This window comes from Strigops habroptila, chromosome W, assembly GCF_004027225.2.
Source record: "Strigops habroptila isolate Jane chromosome W, bStrHab1.2.pri, whole genome shotgun sequence".
NCBI lineage: Eukaryota > Metazoa > Chordata > Aves > Psittaciformes > Psittacidae > Strigops > Strigops habroptila.
The window spans coordinates 2,672,707-2,693,023 of record NC_044301.2 but is presented as its reverse complement, the minus strand read 5'-3'; the positions used below and the strand labels follow the sequence as shown (position 1 = coordinate 2,693,023).

Below are 20,317 nucleotides of genomic sequence, written 5' to 3'. Positions count from 1 at the left end.
TTCAATATCATAGAATCATAGAATCATAGCAACAGCTCATGCATGCATTGAAGTGGTCACATAGGAGGAGCCATCTGGATTATATGAATTCACTAGAAAAATAGTTCAGGAAGTACCAACTGATCCAACTGAAGACATCATTACAAGAAGTCTTACAATGGAAGATCTTCAGGAACTTCATTCTTTCATTCCAGGCTATACAGCACCGTACCAGCAACTAGGAAGAAAATTAACTTGGCTTGGTTGAACTTCATGAGGTTGGCCCTGGACCACTTCACGAGCGCATCAAGGTCCTTCTGGATGGCATCCCTTCCCTCCAGCGTATCAAACGAACCACACAGCTTGGTGTCATCGGCAAACTCGCTGAGGGCGCACTCAATCCCACTGTCCATGTCGCCGACAAAGATGTTGAACAGGACCGGTCCCAACACCGATCCCTGAGGGACACCACTTGTTACCGGTCTCCAATTGGACATTGAGCCGTTGACCGCAACTCTCTGCACGTGGCCATCCAACCAATTCTTTATCCACCGAGTGGTCCATTCATCAAATTTAATTCTCTCCAGTTTAGAGACAAGGATGTCATGCGGGACAGGGTCAAATGCTTTGCACAAGTCCAGGTAGATGACGTCAACTGCTCTGCCCCTGTCCATCAATTCTGTAGCCCCATCATAGAAGGGCACCAAATTGATCAGGCAGGATTTCCCCTTACTGAAGCCATGTTGGCTGTCACCAACCACCTCGCTGTTTTTCATGTGCCTTAGCATGCTTTCCAGGAGAATCTGCTCCAAGATTTTGCCAGGCACAGAGGTGAGACTGACTGGTCTGTAGTTCCCCGGGTCTTCCACCTTCCCCTTCTTGAAAATGGGGGTTATATTTCCCTTCTTCTAGTCATCGGGAACTTCACCTGACTGCCAGGATTTTTCGAATATGATGGACAGTGGCTTAGCAACTTCATTCGCCAGCTCCTTCAGGACCCGTGGATGGATTTCATCAGGTCCCATGGACTTGTGCACATTCAGTTTCCTAAGATGATCTCGAACCTGGTCCTCTCTTACAGTGGGCCCAAGGTCTTTATTCTCACAGTCCCTGCATCTACCTTCCAAGACTTGGGCGTCATTACAAGAAGTCTTACAGTGGAAGATCTTCAGGAACTTCATTCTTTCATTCTAGGCTATACAGCACCGTACCAGCAACTAGGTAGAAAATTAACTCTATCCCAGCCGAAACCAGGACAGCATCTACCCCTTATTCCCTACCATTTACATCATGCCAGATCCTACGCTGCCCAATACACCATTACCTTTCCTGTCTTTCTATATATATATATATATATACACACAGAGATATCATTCTCTTGGTCTATGGGCCATCCCTATAAAAGTCCTTTGATTTCATTTAGTCCATGACTTTGGGCTCCATCTGATATAACAGTGTCTCAGGGCAGGAAAGATGGCGTGTAGTGCTGGATTGTTGCCTGCTGAAGCCAGTTCTGATTCCATCACTGCTGTATTTGTGACACCCCTGTCACTCCAGAAATACAAATGGGTTCTGCCCCTTGATAGCTTGATGGCATTAGGGTATGCTGTGCACCAGGTGTCTACTAGAGCCTTGTATTCCTGAGCACCTGACATGCCAGGCCATCTAATCCACACAGTTCTGTAAACCTGATCGTCCTTCTCCTCCACCTGGCTGGAGGCAGGGCCTCTCTAGTCCTGGTCATAGGATTCTCCATTTATTTGTTGTAGAAATGGGTTAGAATTTCTTTCTATAGGATCAGTCCTTCCACTCTGTCAGGGAATATGCCCACTGGAGACTGGAACAGCAACTCTCCTGGAAGAAGTATTCTTCCAGGTTGTTTATCCTTGCAATTCCTCTAAGGCTGAGGATTAGGGTTAGGGTTCCCGTCCCACTTCCTCATGTCCTCTCTGTAGTCCCGCAGGTAAAACCACAGGGTACCCCATGGCATGTACCTTCTATATCCTCCCTCTCCAGCGACAGGGCGCTTCCTGTTATTAGCTTAGAATCTGGTCCTTACAGGTGGGGAGTAGGATCTAACTTAGTCGAGTTGCTGGACCAGTTTGTCCACAACCAAGATGAGAGAGGAAGAGATATTGTCTTTGTATTCCCAGAGCTTGTGAATCACTTCATCCACCATCAGTGGCGCTTTGTCTCTCCAGCTCATCACTGACAACGAATTGGCATACAATGATGGTGCACCTCGCAAAATTTCTGCCATATGGGTCATGTGCACAGGACTTTGTCTGGATCTGTGGGTAACTGCACATTGTTTGGGTCATAATAAATCATCTCTAGCACAGCTAATTCCCTCAGGTACTGGATACCTCTCTCTATCGCGTTCCACTTGCCTGGGCGACATATAACATCTTCCTTGAAGGGATACCTTTCCTTCACGGCTGATAGGAGTCACCTCCAGAGGGTGAGGACTTGTGTCCCTCTCCCAGTCACCTTGTCAATGTCCCTTCCCTCAAAAGTGATCCCAGCTGCTTGGCTTCCCTACAATCTAATTCCAAACTGCTAGCCCCGTTATCCCAACATTGGAGCAGTCAGGTAAGTGTGCTCACATGGGCAACAGCTGAAATCTTCGCATATCCCACAGCTCAGTCAAGGCTAGGGATCAAGAGGTTACCTCTTGTTTTGCCTCTTTCTCCTGTTCTTGTGATGACCCTGCTTTGTCCTGCTTCACTAAATGTCAAGTTTTGTGTCCATTTCTTCTTGTGTATATGGGCAACTGATACCGGCACAGTCTGTGTCTTTGGTTAAGCCGCAGTGCCTATCGCCGGGGTTGGGGTAGCCGCAGTGCCTGTTGTTTTGTTGTGAGGTCCAGAGACCTTCTTCTCCCCTTGAGGGTACTGAATAGTGTTGAACAGGGCTTAGTTTGCATGGGTCAGGCCCCAATATGTTGCAGTAATTTGTGTCTCTCTGGAATTGCCTGGGTGACACCATACTTTTTCCAAATATTTTACTAGCTTTACCAGGTTCTGCACTTGTTCAGGGGCGAAATTCCAAAGCACTGGAGGTGCCCACTGGCCTAGGTACTTGCCCATACTATCCCACACACCCTGCCACTCATAAGATCTCTTGGTGGTATTCTTAAATAGTTGTTTAACCTTAAGCAAAACTTGAACCATATTCAGTAACATGCTGGTTCCTAGCAAAAAGACCTTTTTTTTTCAAGGATATTCAAAGGATAAGTAAAATCTTTAAAAGTCTTGAATGCTACTGTAATCAGCCTAGAAGAGGAAGGAAGGAAGGAAGGAAGGAAGGAAGGAAGGAAGGAAGGAAGGAAGGAAGGAAGGAAGGAAGGAAGGAAGGAAGGAAGGAAGGGAGTTGCATCGGAGTTTTGTGGATTGATGAACATCAGCCTAATAAGGACAAAATAACTCAGATTTAGTCTGTTCAGTCCTCTTCAGTTGTTATGACCAGGGCTTTCTAATCTGTGGAGATTGTAATGAGATCGACAGTATCTAGTCTTGTGGGATTCAGCGTAACACCTTCCTCCTGCTGGAGTCCTTTGGCCAAAGGACCAGTTAGTGCAGATGTAGGAAAAGTGTCTGTCCCTGACATCAGCTGTTAATCATTCGGGAATTTCAGAGGGGTCAGTAAACCAACAGCTCTGATGAGCATCCCGTGCAGGTGGTGGGTGTCCCTGGCAGAGACACCACGTTTGGTGCTGCTGGTGATGGGGGCTGTCGAGGCGCATCCCCTTGGCACAGGGCCTTGGGGAGTGAGGAGAGGAGCAGTTGTCCCAGAGGGAGTGGTGGACAGGCTCTCTGATCTGCACTGCTGTGGCACAGGAGGTCCAGGTGCTCGCTGCCCTTGTGCAGAGGAGATGGTGGTGCAGGGGTGGCTGTGAGGGGGCCTGGGGTCACCCCACCTTGTGCTTTCTGCCTGTCCTCACCTCTCTTTCCTCCTTCTTGCAGCTTTAACTTCTCCCAAACCCAACCTGATGGGCCTGCCCAACACAAGTGTCCCTTCTCCTGGCCTCCCCACCTCTGGATTACCAAAGAAGCAGCCCCCGGCCACGCTGAGCTCACCCACCTCGGCACAAGCCACAGCAACTGTAGCCCTGCAGCAGCCACTGGCAACTACCCTGCAGCCACAGCAGCCACCCCCACCACAGCACAAGGAGAAGGAGAGTGAGAAGGAAAAAGAGAAGGAGAAGGCACCCAAGGGGAAGGGGAACCCCCTGCAAGGGCCCAAGAAGGAGAAGGGGGAGGCACCAGCGGGTGCCCTCTCAGCCCTGCTACCTGCCATGTAGTATGCCATGGAGCCCACCCAGCTCCGGGCACTGCAGGCCACCCTGAATGACTTCATAGGTTAGCTTTTCGAGGAGAAAAAGCAAAATGTTTAATTATTAATAGTTCCCAATAGATGACTCCCAAAGCACAGAGGTGATGGCAATGCTGAGTGCACATACCTGGTTAGTTTCATGACCAGTGATTCTATCATATCATAAGCCAATACCCTGGCCCCTTCCAGCTAACTCCTCTCAGTTTCTATACCGAGCATGATGTGCTGTGGTATGGAATATCCCTTTGGCTAGTACAGGTCAGCTGTCCTGTCTCTGCTTCCTCCCGGCTTCTTGTGCCCCCCCTCACTGGCAGAGCATGAGAGACTGAAAAGTCCATGATTCGGGTAAGCACTACTTAGCAGCAACTAAACCATCGGTGTGTTATCAACATTATACTCAGGCTAAAGCCAAAACACAGCACTGCACCAGCTACTAGAAAGAAAATTAATTCTATCCCAACTGAAACCAGGACAAGCCCCAACATACCTTGTGTTTCAGAGACTTCCAGGTTTATAAAAATCTCCCTGGAAACCATTTTCAAAAATGTGCTGTACAGGGAGGTGATTTGGAACAGCCAGTATGGCATTACCAAGGGCAAATGATTTTTGTTCAACCTTATTGCCATCTACAATTAGATGGCTGGCTGTGTGTATGAGACAAGTGAAGTTAGTGTAGTTTACCTTGACTTTAGAAAATGCCTTTGACACAGTCTCTCATAATAGAATCATAGAATCATAGAACAGTAAGGGTTGAAAAGGACCTTAAGATCATCTAGTTCCAACCCCCCTGCCATGGGCAGGGACACCTTGCACTAAACCATGTTGCCTAAGGCTCCGTCCAACCTGGCCTAGAACACTGCCAGGGATGGAGCATTCACAACTTCCTTGGACAACCTGTTCCAGTGCCTCACCACCCTCACAGTAAAGAACTTCTTCCTTATATCTAACCTGAACTTCCCCTGTCTAAGTTTAATGCCATTACCCCTTGTCCTACCACTACAGTCCCTGATGAAGAGTCCCTCCCCAGCATCCTTGTAGGCCCCCTTCAGATACTGGAAGGCTGCTATGAGGTCACCACGCAGCCTTCTCTTCTCCAGGCTGAACAGCCCCAACTCCCTCAGCCTGTCTTCATATGGGAGGTGCTCCAGCCCCCATATCATTCTCTTGGCCCTCCTCTGGACTTGCTCCAACAGCTCCATGTCTTTCTTATGTTGAGGACACCAGAACTGTACACAATACTCCAAGTGAGGTCTCATGAGAGCAGAAATAGCACCCTTATACTCAAAGCAGTGAGATATGAACTGGATAAGTGGATATAAGGGTGGATGGAAATCTGGCTGGACTATCAGGCTCAGAGGCTTGTGACCAGTGGTACCATGTCCAACTGGTAGCCAGTTACTAGTGGTGTTACAGGGGTGCCAATAGTGGAGCCGATGCTATTTAATGTCTTTATTAACAACCTGGACAATGGGACATAATGTGCTCTCAGGGCAGGGCTGCTATTCAGAGGGAGCTCTACAGGCTGGAGAAATGGGTTGAGAGGAACTTCATGAAGCTCAGCAAAGGAAAATTCAAAGTCCTGTCCCTGGGCTGGAAAAACCCCATGAAGCAGGACAGGCTGTGGTCTGACTGGATAGAAAATATTTTTGCAGAACTGGTAGAAAAGTTAACCCTGAATTAGCAGTGTCTCCTTGCAGCAAAGGCGGCAATCCACATACTAGGTTGCATTAGGCTGAAGAATGAGGGAAGCAACTACTCCCCTGTATTCAGCACTTGTGATATCACATCTGCAGTACTGTGTCTGCTTCTGGGCTCTCCAGTACAAGAAAAATATTGACATGCTGGATTGAGTCCATCAGAGGCTACCAAGATGGTTAGGGGGCTGAGAGAATTGAGCTTGTTTAGCCTTGAGAAGTCTAAGGGGAGAATTTATCCTTGTCTACAGCTGCCTGATCAGAGGACACAGAGAAGATAGAACAAGACTACTGTTGTAGGTGCAGCCTTTGGATGAGAGGCAATGGACTCAAGTTGCAACAGGGGAAATACTGATTAGATTTTAGGATTAATTTATTACCATGAGTGTGGTCAAACAGTAGAACAAGGGCACAGAGATGCTGTGGCATCTCCATCCTTAGAGATGTTAAAACGGTGACTGGACAAGGCCCTGACAACTTGCTTTAAGTTGGCCCTGCTTTGAATAAGGGGTTGGACCAAAGATTTTCAGACGTCCCTTCCAATCTTAGTTATTCTGTGATTTTGTTTATGTGAACATGGATACAAACATAAACGGCAGGTCTTAAAGGCACAGTTGTGTAGCAAAGACAAAACTCTTGGTTGCAGTTTGGACTACAAGCTGATAGAGAAATCTGAAAAATGTGACCATTATTTTAACAAAAACTTTTGGTGTCAGGATCAAGATTTTTTCTTTAATTGAAGAGGATTAAGGGAATTGTCATGTTTGTCTTAGTTATGAGTTTCTTGCATCTAGTGGGTTGCATTACAATCATAGCAATTCCTCTGGCTATGTGGTGTTGATTTTTTTTCTTCTCCAGAGGCAGTTCATGGTCTCTTTCTCTCAGCTATGCATCATTTCTTAAACTTTATTTGCAGCCTTAGGGTGACCTGTGCTTTCTCAAAATGCTTTATTGGTTTTGCTGCTTTGTGATCTACAGACGGGTTTTAAAAAACCAAAAGGCTCAATGTGTGGTATTTTTAATGACTGTGTAGCTGTCAGGTGTTATTTTGGGTTTTACTTGGACTTGCTAGGGGATTGAGATAGGGATGTATGTGTGCTCATATACAATATACTTTATAAACCAAACAATTCTGAATAAAAATCAATTCCCATCTCAGTCATATTTCACTTGCAGAACTTAGTCATCCTGAAAGATCTGCAGTAGTTCATAGAGATAGAGAAACAAGGCAATCACATCTTAAATTTTTAGTAATGTACCAGGTTGCGGGGGGTGTGGGAGAAGTGAGCAAGTGGCTGTGTGGTTGCTTGACTGCTGGCTGCGGTGAATCCACCACAAGTATAAAAGAAAAATCTGTGAGCGTGAGCTTGGGATGTTTAAAAATTTAATTGCAAGCCTATCACTTCCAGTGCTACTGAGTCACATTTTTCAATAGTTGGAAGGTATCTACAACTATCATCTATTCCAACTGCCTGACCATTTCAGGGAGGACCAAAAATTAAAGCATATTATTAAGGGCATTGTCCAAATGCCTCATAAAGACTGACAGGCATGGGGCATTGACCATCTCTCTAGGAAGCCTGTTCCACTGTTTGACCACCCTCTCTGTAAAGAAATGATTCCTAATGTCAAGTCTGTCTAGTCTCCTAATTTTCAGGTTTCTTTTATAACTAAGGACACTTGTTTGAAAACAGACTGTTTTTCAGTAGTTTATCTCTCCTGCTATCTGTTCCTTAAATGAAGTTCATAATTACCTTCCAGCAATGTTAGGTAAAGCTGTATCCAATAGTCCAACAGAGGTGAGGCTGCTACATCTGTATGTCACCAGGTCCAACCAATAGCAACACTGACAATGTATTCCCAGGAGGAACATGCACACACATACTAAGACATGTATACAGCATGTATATACATATATATATACACATTGCTGGCCACACAGCTCTACACAGAGAGAAACACAGTACTCACACAAACACAAACAGCACCAACAGCTTCATCCAGACACACAGGCCCTTTGACCAATGGTCCCACTCCAGTTGCTGGCACTGAGATCTCCATAAACACACTTGTACACAGGACAGAGAGTCTCAGGGAAAGAGTTAGAAACAAAGTTTAATGAGAAGACAGGACAGACAGTGCTGATCAGGTTCAGGGCATGGCTGGGCAAGTGTACAGATCAGGAGCTGTTTGCACACAACTAGCCCTTTTTATTCTGTTTATCCCTCTATTTTCCTACATTTGTTCTTCCCTAAACCACATAGATCCATTCCTTTAGTATTACAAGTAGCCTTAGTAACACTTTAATTTCACTTTTACATTGTGACTGATCTATGTCAGGTTTCCTGATGAGAACATTGAGTAACACCCTCCAAAAGTGGTCTCCCTAGAGGAAAAAGGGTGGAGGGGGAGGGATCGATACTATGCTTGTGACAGACTGGCTGTGAGAGTACCTCTTCCTGTTACTGCATAGTGATGTTAGGGAGCCCAGAGGAATGTGCCATTGTAAAAATCTTCTGATCTGTTGTGGATTGGAATCTTCAAACAGTGATGCCAAAGCTGTAAGTTGCCCTTTCTTCAGCAACCAAACCACTTTTCAAAAGGCTGATGTGCACATATGTGACAAAAAAGGAAGTTGATTGCAATTTCCTACTGCTGGATACACAAACACATGCACTGAAAAATTTAGCTTTGGTATGGAAATGTGCAGACTTATTAGCATCAGTCTTTCCTATTTGTCTTCACTTGTTAAACTGCGTATTGATATTATTATCATGGTCACCAACAGGAAGGGGCTGGTTGGGAATGTGATGCTCCAAGGCAGCCTTGGCTGCAGCAATCATGAAATGGTGGAGTTTGAGATCCTCAGGACAGTGAGAAGGGCACACAGCAAGCTCACTGCCCTGGACTTCAAGAGAGCAGGCTTGGGCCTCTTCAGGAACCTGCTCGGTAAGGTTCCATGGGATAAAGCCCTAGAGGGCAGGGGGGCCCAAGACTTCTGGTTGATATTCAAGGATCACCTACTCCAAGCTCAGGAGTGTTGTGTCCCAACTAGAAGGAAGAGCAGCAGGAGGGCCAGGAGACATCCATGGATGGATAAGGAGTTGCTGAGGAAACTCAGAGGGGAAAAAAGAAGCTTATAAAAGGTGGAAGTGAGGACAGGTGGCCTGGGAAGAATACAGGGACATTGTCTGGGAAGCTAGGGATCAGGTCAGGAAAGCTAAGGCCCAGTTAGAATTGAGTCTGGCCAAGGATGTGAAAGATAACAGGAAGGGCTTCTAAAGATATGTAGGAAACATAGACAGACTAGGGATAATGTGGGCTCTCTCTGGAAGGAAACGGGAGAACTGGCTACCCTGGATTTGGAGAAGGCTGAGGTTCTTAATGATTTCTTTGCCTCAGTCTTCAATTGGAAATGCTCTGACCACCATGCAGTTTGGAATTAGATTGTAGGGAAGCCAAACGCGGTGTCTCTGCCGGGGACACCCACCACCTGCACGGGATGCTCATCAGAGCTGTTGGTTTACTGACCCCTCTGAAATTCCCGAATGATTAACAGCTGATGTCAGGGACAGACACTTTTCCTACATCTGCACTAACTGGTCCTTTGGCCAAAGGACTCCAGCAGGAGGAAGGTGTTACGCTGAATCCCACAAGACTAGATACTGTCGATCTCATTACAATCTCCACAGATTAGAAAGCCCTGGTCATAACAACTGAAGAGGACTGAACAGACTAAATCTGAGTTATTTTGTCCTTATTAGGCTGATGTTCATCAATCCACAAAACTCCGATGCAACTCCCTTCCTTCCTTCCTTCCTTCCTTCCTTCCTTCCTTCCTTCCTTCCTTCCTTCCTTCCTTCCTTCCTTCCTTCCTTCCTTCCTTCCTTCCTTCCTTCCTTCCTCTTCTAGGCTGATTACAGTAGCATTCAAGACTTTTAAAGATTTTACTTATCCTTTGAATATCCTTGAAAAAAAAAGGTCTTTTTGCTAGGAACCAGCATGTTACTGAATATGGTTCAAGTTTTGCTTAAGGTTAAACAACTATTTAAGAATACCACCAAGAGATCTTATGAGTGGCAGGGTGTGTGGGATAGTATGGGCAAGTACCTAGGCCAGTGGGCACCTCCAGTGCTTTGGAATTTCGCCCCTGAACAAGTGCAGAACCTGGTAAAGCTAGTAAAATATTTGGAAAAAGTATGGTGTCACCCAGGCAATTCCAGAGAGACACAAATTACTGCAACATATTGGGGCCTGACCCATGCAAACTAAGCCCTGTTCAACACTATTCAGTACCCTCAAGGGGAGAAGAAGGTCTCTGGACCTCACAACAAAACAACAGGCACTGCGGCTACCCCAACCCCGGCGATAGGCACTGCGGCTTAACCAAAGACACAGACTGTGCCGGTATCAGTTGCCCATATACACAAGAAGAAATGGACACAAAACTTGACATTTAGTGAAGCAGGACAAAGCAGGGTCATCACAAGAACAGGAGAAAGAGGCAAAACAAGAGGTAACCTCTTGATCCCTAGCCTTGACTGAGCTGTGGGATATGCGAAGATTTCAGCTGTTGCCCATGTGAGCACACTTACCTGACTGCTCCAATGTTGGGATAACGGGGCTAGCAGTTTGGAATTAGATTGTAGGGAAGCCAAGCAGCTGGGATCACTTTTGAGGGAAGGGACATTGACAAGGTGACTGGGAGAGGGACACAAGTCCTCACCCTCTGGAGGTGACTCCTATCAGCCGTGAAGGAAAGGTATCCCTTCAAGGAAGATGTTATATGTCGCCCAGGCAAGTGGAACGCGATAGAGAGAGGTATCCAGTACCTGAGGGAATTAGCTGTGCTAGAGATGATTTATTATGACCCAAACAATGTGCAGTTACCCACAGATCCAGACAAAGTCCTGTGCACATGACCCATATGGCAGAAATTTTGCGAGGTGCACCATCATTGTATGCCAATTCGTTGTCAGTGATGAGCTGGAGAGACAAAGCGCCACTGATGGTGGATGAAGTGATTCACAAGCTCTGGGAATACAAAGACAATATCTCTTCCTCTCTCATCTTGGTTGTGGACAAACTGGTCCAGCAACTCGACTAAGTTAGATCCTACTCCCCACCTGTAAGGACCAGATTCTAAGCTAATAACAGGAAGCGCCCTGTCGCTGGAGAGGGAGGATATAGAAGGTACATGCCATGGGGTACCCTGTGGTTTTACCTGCGGGACTACAGAGAGGACATGAGGAAGTGGGACGGGAACCCTAACCCTAATCCTCAGCCTTAGAGGAATTGCAAGGATAAACAACCTGGAAGAATACTTCTTCCAGGAGAGTTGCTGTTCCAGTCTCCAGTGGGCATATTCCCTGACAGAGTGGAAGGACTGATCCTATAGAAAGAAATTCTAACCCATTTCTACAACAAATAAATGGAGAATCCTATGACCAGGACTAGAGAGGCCCTGCCTCCAGCCAGGTGGAGGAGAAGGACGATCAGGTTTACAGAACTGTGTGGATTAGATGGCCTGGCATGTCAGGTGCTCAGGAATACAAGGCTCTAGTAGACACCTGGTGCACAGCATACCCTAATGCCATCAAGCTATCAAGGGGCAGAACCCATTTGTATTTCTGGAGTGACAGGGGTGTCACAAATACAGCAGTGATGGAATCAGAACTGGCTTCAGCAGGCAACAATCCAGCACTACACGCCATCTTTCCTGCCCTGAGACACTGTTATATCAGATGGAGCCCAAAGTCATGGACTAAATGAAATCAAAGGACTTTTATAGGGATGGCCCATAGACCAAGAGAATGATATCTCTGTGTGTATATATATATATATATATAGAAAGACAGGAAAGGTAATGGTGTATTGGGCAGCGTAGGATCTGGCATGATGTAAATGGTAGGGAATAAGGGGTAGATGCTGTCCTGGTTTCGGCTGGGATAGAGTTAATTTTCTACCTAGTTGCTGGTACGGTGCTGTATAGCCTAGAATGAAAGAATGAAGTTCCTGAAGATCTTCCACTGTAAGACTTCTTGTAATGACGCCCAAGTCTTGGAAGGTAGATGCAGGGACTGTGAGAATAAAGACCTTGGGCCCACTGTAAGAGAGGACCAGGTTCGAGATCATCTTAGGAAACTGAATGTGCACAAGTCCATGGGACCTGATGAAATCCATCCACGGGTCCTGAAGGAGCTGGCGAATGAAGTTGCTAAGCCACTGTCCATCATATTCGAAAAATCCTGGCAGTCAGGTGAAGTTCCCGATGACTGGAAGAAGGGAAATATAACCCCCATTTTCAAGAAGGGGAAGGTGGAAGACCCGGGGAACTACAGACCAGTCAGTCTCACCTCTGTGCCTGGCAAAATCTTGGAGCAGATTCTCCTGGAAAGCATGCTAAGGCACATGAAAAACAGCGAGGTGGTTGGTGACAGCCAACATGGCTTCAGTAAGGGGAAATCCTGCCTGATCAATTTGGTGCCCTTCTATGATGGGGCTACAGAATTGATGGACAGGGGCAGAGCAGTTGACGTCATCTACCTGGACTTGTGCAAAGCATTTGACCCTGTCCCGCATGACATCCTTGTCTCTAAACTGGAGAGAATTAAATTTGATGAATGGACCACTCGGTGGATAAAGAATTGGTTGGATGGCCACGTGCAGAGAGTTGCGGTCAACGGCTCAATGTCCAATTGGAGACCGGTAACAAGTGGTGTCCCTCAGGGATCGGTGTTGGGACCGGTCCTGTTCAACATCTTTGTCGGCGACATGGACAGTGGGATTGAGTGCGCCCTCAGCGAGTTTGCCGATGACACCAAGCTGTGTGGTTCGTTTGATACGCTGGAGGGAAGGGATGCCATCCAGAAGGACCTTGATGCGCTCGTGAAGTGGTCCAGGGCCAACCTCATGAAGTTCAACCAAGCCAAGTTAATTTTCTTCCTAGTTGCTGGTACGGTGCTGTATAGCCTGGAATGAAAGAATGAAGTTCCTGAAGATCTTCCATTGTAAGACTTCTTGTAATGATGTCTTCAGTTGGATCAGTTGGTACTTCCTGAACTATTTTTCTAGTGAATTCATATAATCCAGATGGCTCCTCCTATGTGACCACTTCAATGCATGCATGAGCTGTTGCTATGATTCTATGATTCTATGATATTGAAGCATGTAAGTAGTGCCTATCAATTGGCCTATGCACAGCAGGGGCTGCCTGTGGGAATCTCCTGGACTGTCTGAAATTCCCACTGGGAGAGGTCTTGTAACAATTAGTCAAATGCTTTGCTGTGAAGGGGCCAGGAGTTGTCAGTCACCTTGTCTCAAGTCACTCCATTGTCTCATGCAGCAGAGACTAGCTGGGGAGCTCCTGGACTACCCAGGGAACTGATGGCTCGACCCTAGCCAAAACCAGCACACCCAGCTACTCCACTGCCTCTCCTTCTTCGCCTATCCCTTCTGAAGAGTTTATAGCCATCCATTGCAGCACTCCAGTTGTGTTAGTCATCCCATCATGTTTCCATGATTGCAACTATGTCATAGTTTTCCAGCTGTGCAATGGCTTCCAAATCCTCCTGTTTGTTGCCCATGCTGCGTGCATTGGTGTAGATGCCTTCAGTTGGGCTGTCTATTCTGCCACCTTTTTTGGGTGAGAAGTCCTAATTCCTACGTGACCATTCTCAGGTGCTTCCATGGTTTCTAATGCATCAATAACCCTTGTGTTTTTGCTGCCACATGGATCTCCATCCCCTACCTCCACTGAGATGGCAGACCAAAGGACCTCGCTAGCACACTGTCCCTCAAGATTGGCATGACATCCCCAGGCTTATCTCTAGCAAGCCTGTTTTTATCCCCTTCCCCCTTCAAATCTAGTTGAAAGCTCTTTCAATGAGCCCTGCTAACTCCTGTGAAAGGACCCTTTTACCCCCTTTGAGACAGGTGTGCCCCATCTGTCACCAGCAGGCCTGGTGTCATGCAGACCAACCCATGATCAAAAAACCCAAAATTCTGCCACTGCCACCAGGCTTGGAGCCAGGTATTGATCTGTTGGCTCTTCCTGTTTCTTCCCTCATTATTCCCTGCAACTAGAAGGATAGAGGAGAACCCTACTTGTGCTCCTGATCCCTTAACCAGTCATCCCAAGACCCCGAAGTCTCTCTTGATTGCCCTTGGACTTCTTGCTGCAACTTCATTGCTGCCTACATATAAGCATGTGTCTATCAGTATTAGATGTACTTAACACCATCCTTGTTCTTGGAAAAGTGTTGTGTATCCAGCAAATCTGCCTGCCATTGTGCATCCACCTCTGCCACAATCACCTTGTTTCTTTTAAAATGCTTTCTTGCCACCTTGTGTAAACTGTAGGCATCCTGGTTTGCAAGGCAGGTTACTACCTGGCTTTTGTACCGATCAGCAATTCATCTTTTAGAGACTTCAAAAAGGGGACTTATACCCCCAAAGCTTCCCACCTATCCAGGAGCATAGTAAATGCTCCCTGTCCCAATGGGGAAGATGCGTCTTTCGACGTAAGCTGGAGGGACTGATCGAGAGAGCTTTAAACTAGAATCAATGGGGGAATGGGATACCATCAGGAGAGCTGAAGGTAAACCAAGGGATGGCATGGCATTGCCTGAGGGTGGCAATAGTAGTGGGAACATTACGCTGCTCCTGGGAGCATGGAGGGCTCAGGAGCATATCTGAAATGCTTATATGCCAACACACACGGTATGAGAAACAAACAGGATAAAATGGAAGCATTGGTGAGTTCCCAGAACTATGATATCATTAGTATTTGAGAGGCTTGGTGGAATGAGTCCCACAACTAGAGTGCTGGGATGGAGGGCTACAGGCTGTTCAGGAGGGATAGGCAGGGCAGGCGAGGTGGAGGAGTCGCACTCTGTATGTAAGGGAGAGGTTTCATTGTACAGCCCTCACAAACAAGGTGGAGACCGGTAACAAGTGGTGTCCCTCTGGGATCGGTGTTGGGACCGATCCTGTTCAACATCTTTGTCGGCGACACGGACAGTGGGATTGATGCGTCCTCAGCAAGTTTGCCGACGACACCAAGCTGTGTGGTTGGGTTGATACGCTGGAGGGAAGGGATGCCATCCAGAGGGACCTCGATGCGCTTGTGAGGTGGTCCAGGGCCAACCTCATGAAGTTCAACCAAGCCAAGTGCAAGGTCCTACACCTGGGTCAGGGCAATCCCAGGCACAGCTACAGGTTGGGCAGAGAAGAGATTCAGAGCAGCCCTGCGGAGAAGGACTTGGGGGTGTTGGTCGATGAGAAACTGAACATGAGCTGGCTTCAGTGTGTGCTTGCAGCCCAGAAACCAACCGTGTCCTGGGCTGCATCAAAAGAAGCGTGACCAGCAGGAAGAAGGAGGTGATCTTGCCCCTCTACTCTGCTCTCGTGAGACCTCGCTTGGAGTACTGTGTACAGTTCTGGTGTCCTCAACAGAAGAAGGACATGGAGCTGTTGGAGCGAGTCCAGAGGAGGGCCACGAGGATGATCGGGGGCTGGAGCACCTCCCGTATGAAGACAGGCTGAGGGAGTTGGGGCTGTTCAGCCTGGAGAAGAGAAGGCTGCGTGGAGACCTCATAGCAGCCTTGCAGTATCTGAAGGGGGCCTACAAGGATGCTGGGGAGGGACTCTTCATCAGGGACTGTAGTGATAGGACAAGGGGTGACGGGTTCAAACTTAAACAGGGGAAGTTCTTCGCTGTGAGGGTGGTGAGGCACTGGAACAGGTTGTCCAAGGAAGTGGTGAATGCTCCATCCCTGGCAGTGTTCAAGGCCAGGTTGGACGGAGTCTTGGGTGACATGGTTTAGTGTGAGGTGTCCCTGCCCATGGCAGGGGGGTTGGAACTAGATGATCTTAAGGTCCTTTCCAACCCTAACTATTCCATGATTCTATGATTTTTGAGTGGCATTAAGAGAATGTTCAAAGCTAATACTGAAATACTCATGTTGTAAAAAAACTGCAAAATATTGAGCTTAATAATAGGGAGAGTAAACATAAGTAATTTATTATATGACGATTCTGTTCTCACATAGCTGAGATACCACTTCCATTGCTAGTGATTTTTGTTAGCAAAAAGTGCATAAAGCATAAGCAAGCCTTTCTCCTTCTACCCTTCTACATTCTCATATGCCAGATATCTATCAAACTTTATTTTAGAAATGTTGCAGAATGTCTGAAAGACAGAGGTACTACTTTTTCCATTTTCAATTATTAATTAGGCTCAGGGTTCCTTAAATATTTTGACTGCCTGAATGAAAAACTACAACCAATGGTATGTACGAAACTCTAATAAGTTACCTAAATTATCTTTGTCTGCATAGCTTTGTGTTGACTATACAGCCAGCTCAAAGGTTCGGCAAAATCATAGGTTGGACACTAAAATTTGAGAAGTTTGGTTTAAAAAATTATGTAAAAAATATGTCTAATTTCCTCTTGTCATGTTTTTTTCCTCCAACTTCTTGGTTACATTTAATGGATTTTTATGTTCTTCACAGAAATGTTGTCTATAAACTTTGTATTGAGTGCCTTGCAGAAGACATTGCATTTGAGGATTTAGTGACCTCATAGTTAGCGGTGATATGGTTGAGAGCCTCTGGGTGAGGATTAGGGGGATGGAAAACAAAGGAGATGCTGTAGTGGGTGTCTACTACTGATCACCCAGCCAGGATGTTAGCACTGATGAGTTATTCTATAGGCAATTAGGAGAAATTTCTGGATCAGTAGCCCTTGTCCTTATGGGAGACTTCAACTTTGCAGACATCAACTGAGAATATCATACTGCTGTGATGAGCAAGTTCGGGAAATTCCTGAAGTTTGCGGAAGATAACTTCTTGTCACAAGTACTCAGTGAGCCAACTAGGAAAGATGCCCTCCTAGACTTGTTGTTTGGGAATAGAGAAGGACTCATGGGGGATGTGATGGCAGGCGGCTGTCTTGGCCGCAGTGATCATGAAATGGTTGAGTTTAAAATTTTCAGTGTAATGAGGAAAAAGGACAGCAGAGTTGCTACCTTGGACTTCAAGAGAGCAAACTTTAAGCTACTCAGGGAGCTATTTAGCAGAGTACTCTGGGAATCTGCTTTTGAGGGCTTAGGGGTCCACAAGTGCTGGTCAGTTTTCAAGAACCACCTTTTAGAAGCGCAGAAGCAGGCAATTCCAGTGTGTCACAAGTCAAGCAAGCGGGGCAGAAGACAGGTTTGGCTGAAAAGGGAACTCCTCATGGAGCCCAAGAGGAAAAAGAAATTGTATGATCTCTGGAAGCGAGGTCAGGCTTTTCAGGAAGATTACAGAGCCGTGATTTGCATATGCAAGGAGAAGACACAAAAGGACAAAGCTCAATTAGAGTTGAAACTGGCCAGTGTCGTGTCAGACAACAAGAAAGGCTTTTTTAAGTACATTAATAACAAGAGGGGGGGTCTAAAGAAAACGCTGGACCAGTACTTGTTGAAGATGGTCACCTGACTAATAGGGATGAAGAAAAAGCAGAGACATTCAGTGCTTTTTGTGCCTTGGTCTTTAACAGTACTGACACACCTTGGGCTGCCCGGTCCCCTGAGTCAGAGGAGAAGTGCAAGAACAGTGACTTTCCCTCTCGTCACTTGCCGAAGCAAACAGCTCCAGAGAAGGCTTGTTCTGCAGTGGAGCAGGGGCTCGAGGCAGACAGGGGCATACAAGGGGGTTTCCTGAGCAAGGGAAACCCAGGGGAGTGCCAAGACCTGCCGGGAGCCAGCAGCTCACATGAGAGCGACTGACATTGCATGGGCAGGGCCAGGAGTAACAGCGGCCACCCCTCGCTCCCACACAAGGCAGCCCTAGGGAGCACGAGCGACCAGGAGCGAATACAGCAGGCAAACAGAGCGTGGCCTGTCAGTTTGCGTGGGAGGGTGCCTCTTCGAAGGAGGGGCATTCCACCGGCCAAGTGCAGGGACTTGGAGCCCACATAACCCAGCAACTGGGCACCGTTCTGTGACCATCTGCACAGGTCAAGGGCACTCATCCTACCTGACCTTCAAGGCAGAATGGTGGGCACTCATCTGAGAGCAAAGGCTGCAGGTCCAGCTGGGAGGTCTGCACCATCTACCCCGGTGGTGGCCAATGCCTCCAGCCAGGTTGTGAAGAACTGTCTCCTGTGGGAGGGACTTTGCGGTGGAGCACGGGAAGAGTGTGAGGACAAAGGAGCGGCAGAGATGAATTGTAATGAACTGATCCCAATCCCCCATCACATTCCTTGTCCCCCTGCAGAGGTGTGAGGGGGAGGAGGTAGAAGAGTCAGGAGTGAATTTGAGCCTGGGAAGAAGGGGGGAAGGTGCTTTTAGGTTTTGTTTGTGGGTTGTTTTTTTTCACTATCCTACTCTATTTTTATTTGGCAATAAATTAAATTATTCTCCCCCAAGTTGTTTCTGTTTTGTTCGGGACGGTAATTGGTGAATGACCTCCCTGTCCTCATCTTGACCCATGAGCTTCCCCTGTCTTGCTGAGGAGAGGGAGCGAGAGAGCAGCTTGGTAGGCACCTGGCAGCCAGACAATGTTAACCCACCACAGAAATCTAGATTCACTTCAAGGTCTACTTGTAAGCACAAATGCTAACAGTTTTAAAAAAGCTGTGAGAGCTAGATCAATTTTTGTAGTTTTCAACTGGTATAATTTTTTTAGGTTCAAACCAAAAATCTATCTAGGTTTAATGGCCATTTATTACATTTATGTACTACTTCAGTAGTCTGCAACAATTTAACAATTTCAGTGTATTGAAATCATGCATGAGGGGTGTTCAGGCTACCAGGGAGATTCTACCCTTTTTTTTTTTTTTTTTTTGCTATTTTTTTCTTTCCTAAAATACAATTATGGGATTACTTGAGGAGGGAGTGCATAACCAAAACACATGCTCTTAATCATTCTTTTCAATTTGAAAATTGAGGGGTTACAACTTTTATAAAAAATTAACTTTGAAGATCACGTCCTTGAACAAAATAAGTTTACAGCAAAGTGAACGTACTCACCAATTTACTGAAGTTCACATATGATTCCATATGATTCTTGACTTTCTTCTTTAAAAGCAAGAATAAAATCTTGAAAGCAATTTTAATGTCTGATAATTTTTGTTTAACTAAAGTAGTGATGGCAATAAGCAATGATTTGTTACATTTTTTATTCTTTTTTTCAAATAACTATGTTGGGAGAGGTGTCTAAGGAGATCTTGCACTGACAATGATTTCTGCCTGTGCCTGGTCTGTGTTTTGTCAAGCATTCTTACAAGATCTTTGATCAGTCCTCTTATGGTCCAAAGCAATGTGGACCACAAAGATGTATAAAAATGCTGTATGTGAAATTATGAAAGAAAACTATCCACATTTCAAAACTTCAGAAACAGTGAGAAATTGTTAGGGTAAAGCTTTAGGTACATCTTCCACAAGGAAACCATGTAATAATGCAGGTTTACAAATGAGACAGCTTTTTTTTTTAAGTGTCTTTGTTCAATGGAAAGAGGGATGCTCTTTTTTCCACAGTGTACAGGTTCTGTACATGTATTCATTTGCACGTTAGCCAAAAGCTGTTCCCAGCTTCTAATTATTTTGGTTCAGTACAGCTTAGTCCTTACTTAAGTTTGTGTATATGCATTTTACTGCATATGCTTGTTTTTGGATTGATGAAATGGTGCTAATTTTGTTATCTTTAAGTGTTTAAAAAAATAATCTGGGTGAAATTATTATTTCTGGCACACTGAAAAAATGTCTCTCTGCTGCTTATTGTCTTGAATATAAGAGCTGATAGTCTGATACAGATGTTTGGCAAGTAAATATCTCTTCTGTGTAAAAATAGTTTCTGGCTGGTACAATTGTCTATATTTAATTTTAGTGTTCATACAAATTGGGTTTTCATTTTAATGATTTTTTTCCTTTCTCTCCCCCACTTCTCTTGTAGGTAGCATTGGCACTTCGTTTCAATGCCAGTCAATCCATCAAGATCACATTTGCAGCAATGACAGCGACAAGGTGAGGTTTGCATAAATGTTCCATTTACAAGGTGCATTTTTTAATTAATTACATTGATTTTACTGTACTAATAGTGTTTGTTCTCCAGGCCACGTAACTAACTTTCAGTGTTACACTTTGAAATCTCTCTGGCTTTTTAAGAAGTATATGTACTTACTTCGCTCAAGACGATCTTTTAGTTGATTAAAGAGATATTTGTCTTGTAGCATATTTTTCTTCTTGCTTGCATTCCCTTGCTATTCTAAACATTTGTGGTTTACCATACTGACCCTCACAGGTAATAAAGAGTGGTAATTTCATA

At 45.7% G+C, this 20,317-nt stretch overlaps 1 long non-coding RNA gene across 1 annotated transcript; it reads right to left on the bottom strand.

Annotated features, from left to right (window-relative positions):
• Positions 1-631: 631 nt before the first annotated feature.
• Positions 632-12,197, bottom strand: LOC115619214. The gene is made up of 3 exons (XR_003994954.1): positions 12,060-12,197; positions 3,079-3,083; positions 632-645 (listed from the first exon to the last, which is right to left on the bottom strand). It is a non-coding gene; the product is annotated as an uncharacterized LOC115619214 (long non-coding RNA).
• Positions 12,198-20,317: the final 8,120 nt, after the last annotated feature.